We start from the raw sequence: 8260 nt of genomic DNA on the forward strand, positions 1-8260 counted from the left end.
GCGTGCTTTCCATTGCTTTAGGTGTTTCTTCTATGCTTATACTTGAAACAATGCTTTCATAATGACCTTCTTATTTTACTTTATAGCAAAATTAAAGTTTGGGACTTGCAAGCTGCTCTTGACCCTCGTGCCCCAGCAAGTACATTATGCTTGCGTACGTTAGTGGTATGTAAAATTAACTTATTTGGGGTTATCTGAAATCTTTCATTTGTAAGTGAGAGGCATTTTATCACATTATAGTGGGATAGGTGAAAAACCCAGGATGTTTTATAAAGCCTAGGCTGCTGCTTATTCTAAGAATAAAGAAAAAAATTATATATTGTTAAATCCTGATCGATTTGGATCTGAGCTTAAAAGAAAGATCAAATTTTTCTAGTTTGAGGTTCTCAGATACTTTAAAAAAAAAAAATATCAGCGTGACACTGTATCAAATAATTCTAGTTATTGGTGTGTTTCCCTAATACCATTGTAGCGCTGGCTTTAAATTACCTCTTACTAAAAAGCAGGGAGGAATCTTGTGAGCCTTTCCCAATCCTTTCTCCTAACCTTTCAGTTTGGAAGGAAGAGATGTGAAGAGGGAAGGGAGGTTGAGTCGAACGGATTACCACAGGAACTCTAATCACTTCAGGGGACTATCAGATTTAAGGCTGTTGCTTAAGTTACATTTTTCTTTGTAATGAGGGTTTTGGTTTATGACAGTAGACTTCATTAAAAATAATTTAGGGAAATGAGTTCATTGTTCTTTCCACTGCAATGTGCATGAAATTTTACTTCAGGAGTCAGTTTGACAAGCTAGTAGCAACCTAAAGTTGTTGTCTGTATGTGATGGTAATTGGCATATTCAGCATGTGCTTGGCCTTTCCAACACCTAAAGAAGTGCTTACATGGCCAGAAATGCTCCTAATTTTTCTTTCTTTTCAGTGGTTTTTGCATAGAGATGAGATTTATCTATTCTTTTATTCCGTGTGAATGCGGTGTATTTAGTTTTACTGAAAGTTGATTCTTTCCCCTCTGTGGGTATACTGTAGCTCAGGTTATAGTTTGGAGATCAGGCTGACAGCTTCGGTTAGTTCTCTAATAAAAGTAGCGTACTCCTTTTAAATTTATTAAAAATGGATAAGCAGGATGAAGAAGAGAACCTTTTCTGGGCCTCAGTGCCATTTTGAAATTTCTTGAAAGAGCTGACAGAGCGTGTACTCCTCCAGCTCCCTTTCTTATGGCAGCGTTTGAACACAGTCTGTCTTGATTAGTAAGCAAGCCATAATGATCCTTTCAACAGCGCGTCCTAGATGAAGCTGTGATGTGGTGTATTAGTGCTATACAAAAATGGAGTTAGCAGCAGTGATGAATGCAAATGTTATGTAAGAGAAGGAGCCCTGGCAGATTGTTGGTGCCAGCCAATCTTCTAAATTGCTGCTGCTTGATTGATAGGCTGCTTTCGTCTTTAATAATCGCAGCCTCTGCGGCTGGCCCCTCCAGGGGAGACTCAGGGTTTACAAGCACTGGATTTGGAAGCCATGTCTTTTGCTGAAAAAAGCTTACGTATGAAATCAGCTTTTCTTAAACTCGACTGTAATTGTAACTAAGGGTTTCTTAACCAGCACACCACAGTTTGAATACACCGTTCTGTGTCCAGATACATGTGTGAGTACAAATGTAATGAAATGTTATCCTCTTCTTGCCTTGCTAACTGATTTCGTATTACTCACAGGAACATTCAGGACGTGTCTTTAGACTCCAGTTTGATGAATTTCAGATCATTAGTAGTTCCCATGACGATACAATTCTGATTTGGGATTTCTTAAACGTGCCACCCAGTGCCCAGAATGAGACCCGCTCTCCATCTAGAACATACACTTACATCTCCAGATAACAGTCTGCACTTTACTACCCTCGGAGGGTAAGTCTCCCTCTCTTTATTGGATGTATTATAAATATGTGAAATTACCACTCTGTTTGCAGGTTGGCTTGGTTAAAACAACAAACTGATGTTTTCCTTAAGAAAATAAAACCTATTTATGCCACTTCTTTCACTATTTAGTCTTTGGTCGTGCTTCAGCTTACAAAACTTGTCATGTCATGTTATCTTATCCCCTTCTATAATATAATCCCTCCTGTTTATAATTGTGTACTTCAGGTATTATATGGAAAGTTATTACATATTCACATTGTTCTTGGAAATGGAGGAGACTCGGTGTATTGCTCAGGTATTCCAGATACCCTGTGAAATCAGAGCCTTTTAGAGTTCTTGATGCATCTGCTCACTATGTGAAGCTTTGTAATGAGCATTGTAATGCATTTCTGGTAAACTGAACTTAAGATCTTTGGACAAATGCTTATCAGAAATGAGCAGTTCTGTGATAACCACAAATAGTAAAAAAATCAGAACTAAAAATTACACGGTGTTAGACAGCATGACAACCTAGAGCTGTCAGAAACGGTGCACATGAACTTTGCCTATTTTGTTTCCTTTTTTCTGCAAGTCAGCTTCATTTAGTTCTTGAAGCACGGTGGGTAAAAGCTCCGCTGTAGATCTGTTTGTTAGAACAGTGGATTCTTTTCCTTATGTCATCTATGTTGCTGCCAACAATTGCACTTTGAACTATAAATAGCTGTGAATGCTGGGACTTGGAAACACAGAAGTTGCCTTACCAAAGCAGAGCAGTTGCCCCTTTCTCCAGTGCTGAGACTGGATGCCTCCAAGGAAGTGGAGACACTGCAGCAAGAGAACTTAGGAGTAACATTGCCCCAACAGGAAGGATTTATTTTATTTGAAGTGGATAATTAATAGTTTGCTTAAACATTGTGGGAAAAGCTTTCCCTGTCTTCATGTAAGCATGGATTTTCATTATCTATCTGTATGTGTTTATCCTTGCTGTGGCAATGAGTTCCTCAGGTTTTTCCATTCCTGTAGGATCTCTGCTAGGAAATACCTTCCCTTGTGGAGGCATGCTTTGCTGCTTTGAGATGGTGGTTCTCAAAAATTAGTTTTCTTTCACCTGTAAGCGTTCCTCAGGAAAGCGTTGACTGCCTTTCCTACTAACTGAACCCCTACTCATTTTAAAAAAAGGCAATTTAACGTCCTCTCTGGATATGATACTTGGATCTGTTGGCTCGTCACGTTTCACAGGGGATCTAAGCAAAAAGCTGGCATTGCTAGACTGAGTTGCCTGTCTTTCTGAACCTGTAATTACTTAATATAATTAGGCCCATGATTAAGGAAGAAGTCTTATGCTATGATGATAAACTAGGGTGCAGAATCAGCAGTTAATGGAACTTTCTCTTAAAACCACATTTAAGAACACTGCTGCAAGGGTAGTTTAGTAAAACTCATGGACTTCCTTATCCTGCCTGCAGTAAGACAACAGAAATGTGAAAAGGCTAAGCTCCTAAACTTAATGTTTGTACGAGGTGGGGAAGTGGCTAAAGACACAACTTTCTGGGAGGTAAATCCTGAAACTACCCAAAGAGCCAGGTCCTCCACCACTGCTTACCTGTGACTTCCACTTCAAAATGATCCTGTTTGATCCGGGGTGACATACTTGTATCCCTGTTGGGGGAAGCTTGATGGTAACATCCTTAGGGACTTTGTCCTGCTCCTTTTAAGACAGAGATACTGCCATTGACTTCTGTGCCACCTGGGTCCGTACCTAGGTGAACTGCTGCTGTGGAAACTTCAAGGCTTGTTGAGGTTGAATGGTTTTCCCTCTCTCTTGAAAACTTTTTTCTCCTTTCTGAATAATTCTTTTTTTTTTTTTTTCCCCTTGCCTTTTCAGGCATATAGAATAGGCTGTGTGAGAAGACAACAATAGTTTTAGGAACAATCTCCATCTATCTTCCAGTTCATACACCAGTAATTTCTTCTGTTAACTTATAAGATAATTTGAGATTGACAGATTTTTTCTGTTGCTTTGTTTTTAAAAAAAATTACAGAAGTGTATTTGGCAAGCTTCTTTTATTAGTTTTGATTCATGGAAAAAGCTATACATAGCATGTCTTAAGCACAAAAGAAATCAGGAGTTGAATAAAATTTATGTCAATTCGCTTGACCACCAATGTGCTGGTGTCTTACTGTCCTCTCTTGCCACATGTGGCCCACAAGACCCACTGTCATTGAGATTTGTCAGTGAAATATGAAATGCCTTTGGCAGTGTGTTCTTCCGTTCAAATTCTGCACACTTGACAGTTTTGCACAGCTTATGTCTGACTTGTCCCATGACGCACAACTGAAACCACGCAGACCTCCATATCCTGGGAGTTGTTGGTGTTGGTAATGATAGTCCCTCAATAATTGGTTCCTATATAGGAGAGATGCTGTGATGTCACTTTTTTACAGGTTTGTCTAACTTCAGAATCCAAAAAACATAAATCTACATAAAATTATGGTCAAACAGCTAATATTTCATTATGACATTTAATGAAATAGTTTTGTATGCTTTCAAACATTATAGTTTTCTGAATTTTGAAGCAGCCCTGTACACTTTTTTACAAGGCTTGCAATGTTATGTCTCTTCAAAGCGGATCATTTTTGACAGTCCTGGCAGTTGGCTGCGAGAGTTTTATTGCGTTCTGTTGAATTCCTGTTGTTTATTGTAACATGATAAAAATTGTTACCATATGATAGTCTAATATTCTTACATTAAGCACTAGGCCTTGGGCTGGGGGAAGGGAAGTCAAGGGGAAGTGCCTAAAGATGTTTTAACCTTTCATGGGAATTTCATATCAGAAGAGGGTAGTTCTCTGTAGTCCATAAAAATGATTTTTGGGAAGTGGCAGGTAAAATCAAAGTTCAGATTTAATTACACTAAGAATTTGCACTGGCTCCAAGCTAATAATGGAGTCATGTGGCTGGAAAAGGTAACCGAAATATAAAATTACTTGAGTTTTTTGTCTGTTTTCTTAAAACCCCATGTATTAAAGCAACTGAACTTTGTATCCTGTGCAAAGCTTGCTCCTCTGCAATGTGAAGAAGAAAGGAAAATTTTCTCGCAGTTGTATGTAGGTCACTGTTTCAGTAACAGGCGTTCAGCATTTAGCGAGACTAGCTGGTGGTTCACCTGTTAGCTCCCAAGAGGGTTTTTGATTCTTCTACACGTGAGAAAACTGCCAAGCTTTAGATGAGCCCCCAAGGACTAGTGCTATTGAGAATCTTGCTCTTCAACTGAATTCAGAGCATGTTCTACAACGAAGGCAATGTCCTGTGGAGCTGCATCTCTCCTTCAAGGAAGGACTTCTAGCACAGAGGGAAGTATTTAATGGCGAGCACCCCCTTAACATGTCGCGTAAGCGTTGCACTCCTCGCAGGTATTTTCCCCTTTTATTTTCAGCCTGGAGTGCAAAAGATGGTGTGGGCCTAACCTCCTCCAGATGTCTCCAAATGTTGCTTTTTGATTTGTATCTTCTGGCAGTTCAGCTTGTCTTTTGTCTTTTTCAGGGTTTCACAGTCTTGAACTACTGGATTTTTGGCTACTACATGCCTGAAGATGTTGATTGACAGCTAAAGTCAGAATTGGTTCTAGATGCTGTGTAGATGCAAAGCAGCACAATTCTATATTTAAATTTCTTAATCTTTCCTGCTCTCAGTGGTCGTCTTTGAATTTACTACAAATTCACTGACTTCGAGTAGATGAATTTCAGAAGCCTATCCTTCCCTGCAATGAGAAATCCAAAGCTTCACATGTAAATTGTCCGTAGAAACTGAACTCTGATGGCTTGTTTTTCAGAAATAAATCAGAAGTCAAGAAAGGACTTGGCCTAATTTATATTGCTTTGCACTTTTGTCTGACTTTAAAGAAAAAACATTCTCCAATGAAATTTGGGTGCCAAACACATACCCAGAATGTACAGAGCTTTGCTTTCAAAGTCACCATTGTCCTTTAGACTTTACTCTCATGACAGATTCAGAGCCTGTTTTGTTTGATAGGAGTGTACGTTGGACTCTTAGAAATATTTCTGAATTGCTCAGTAATATTTTTGGATTACAGTTTACTTGTTTCTGCACCAATAATTTCTTTTAAATTAAAGATTACCTGTAATTCAGGCTAGGTTATCTAAACTAGTTGTATAGCACTGTCTTTTCCTTTTAACTGTGCTCTGTACTACAGCCGTCCTACGCTTCCTAATGTTTGGTATAGTAAAACCTTTCCATGTGTGCTTGCCTCATTTCAAATACTGTATAAGCATGTAGATATAATGTACATAACAGTGTAACTCCGGGTGCTAGGAGTCAGGATTTCCTGACACTACACACTAATACAAAATGTGGTAGCACTTGGCAGCAGGATGTTCTAACTACTGGCACTGTAGGGGTTAATACGAGTTACTTAGACATTTTCTCTGCAAAAGGAGGTTTTCAGTATTCATTAGGATTTTTTTAATGGGAACTACATATTTTAAAATGTAATTTCTGAACTTTTTAAAAATTAAAAAATGTTTAATTTATGTTCTGTATCTTATATTTTTGTGCCGCAGTATTTACAGACGTTTCTTTTAACACCAGTAGGTCCTCACAAACGCCTGCTGATGTCTTTCCTTAGCATTAGTTTGGCTGCTCAATGGAGAAGATGCCATGGGCCAAAGTTAAATTTATTTATGTTTGATTTGTAACACTTCCTTACGGTGGAGTGGAGGTCCCTTCAAGTCAATGCTCTGGTTACCATGCTGATTACCATGCTAATTACCGTGCTAGTTTTCTTTTCCGTAGCTATCAGCTGTGACCATGTTGCGATGGTCCTGGTCATGGTTCCTCTTCGTTAGCATGCTTTCATTAGGAAGTCTCAATAGTTTCTTTTTATGTTGTCATAGTCTCCCTTCTAATTTATGTGGTCATATAAACGCTACTGCATTTTTCTTCTGTCAGAATAAGACATGGATAAATGCAAACATGAATATTTTATCTGCATTAGCCATGTGTGACTACGCCTGTCGGTGGCTTTTCTTTAATGCTTTAGAGCTCAGCGTGAAATCTGCCTGTTTTCCTGGGGAAGATGCTTGTTGGCACAGAAATGTATTGTCATTCCTTTGATCGTTTGTACGCCGTATGTTTTTGTCCTCTGGCAGCACTTTCTTGGGTTTGCATTTTTCCCTTTTACAATCAGAAGAGTTAGGGGATGTCCGACTGCTGAGGGATCGCTCCTGCGTTACTGCGGAATGGCCACAGTTAGACGCATCGTTTCTGTGTCAAGCGAATTCAGAGAAAGCGTACGTCAAGGCGTTACCGAACCGTTACAGAAGCGCGGCTTAAGGTTTTCTCCTCTTCACCCTTCACATTGAGAGAGGTGTTGGGATCAGTGTTTAAGTTAAACTCCCATTTACGTGTTACTACAACAATATTTATTTCATCGAGATGACCGAATGTGAAGAAGTACAGAAGATGAAAAACACGCTCCTAAGCGTCCATAAGATCGCTTTTTGGTAAGCTTGACAGTAGTTCGTGAAAGTGTCTTACTTTACCCTTCTCATCTAATAGCTTTAATATTAAACTGTTTAAAAAGGAAAATCTGTCGCAGCCCTGAAGAAAAAGGTATTTGTTTCCGAAGAACGGAGTCCTTTTTTAAAAATGCATGTGTAAGATTTAAATTCATGTTTTTCCTTGGGAGATAATGGTATTTGAACATGCAGTCTAAACTTCTTTGTGCTTTGTGTAACATAGCAGTGGACTTTTGTGATTGGCACCCAAGGAACTTGACTCCTGGGATTAATGGTAGTGATCCTGGCTGCACTCTGGACTTGTTTTGCTAACCATAATTGAGCAACTGTACATTACTGCTATATTAATGTTTCAAAGCACTGGGATAGTCTAATTCTAACTTGTAATTATGTTTGCCAATTATCTGTTTGGAAAGTTGGTGTATGAACAGCTTCTTGAAACTGTTAAATTGTACAGATATCGTTCATGATCTAAAGCTTTGTACTGTGGAATGTGCTTAATAAAAAAAAAGTTTGAACTTAATTTGTCGAATAAATGGATAAGTAACATCATCTAAACAAACGTCGGCATTACGCATTAGTTAATGCAAGCTAACTCAGAGCTCGTGTTGGTAAGCGTTCCCCTTCGGGCCGTGTTGGGCGCTGGTGCTGGTGGCACCAACCCGGTGGGTGCCTTTCCCCGGTCACTCGGCAGCGCCCAGCGAAAGGCACGTGGCTAGCGGGCCAAAGCGTTTCGAATCCAAAAGGCACCTGCCGTGGCCCAGCTGCATGCTTTGGCACGGGTGCGTGCAGTTCTGAGATGGTTTTTTACCCCCCGGTTTGTAATGGTGCA

The 8260-nt window shown here is 39.4% G+C and overlaps 1 long non-coding RNA gene across 1 annotated transcript; it reads left to right on the plus strand.

Annotated features, from left to right (window-relative positions):
* Window positions 1-79: 79 nt before the first annotated feature.
* On the plus strand, window positions 80-7948 carry LOC104079317. The gene is made up of 3 exons (XR_683550.1): window positions 80-165; window positions 1712-1900; window positions 5435-7948. It is a non-coding gene; the product is annotated as an uncharacterized LOC104079317 (long non-coding RNA).
* The last annotated feature ends 312 nt before the right edge of the window (window positions 7949-8260 follow it).

Source organism: Fulmarus glacialis, unplaced genomic scaffold, assembly GCF_000690835.1.
Source record: "Fulmarus glacialis isolate BGI_N327 unplaced genomic scaffold, ASM69083v1 scaffold39147, whole genome shotgun sequence".
Classification (NCBI taxonomy): domain Eukaryota; kingdom Metazoa; phylum Chordata; class Aves; order Procellariiformes; family Procellariidae; genus Fulmarus; species Fulmarus glacialis.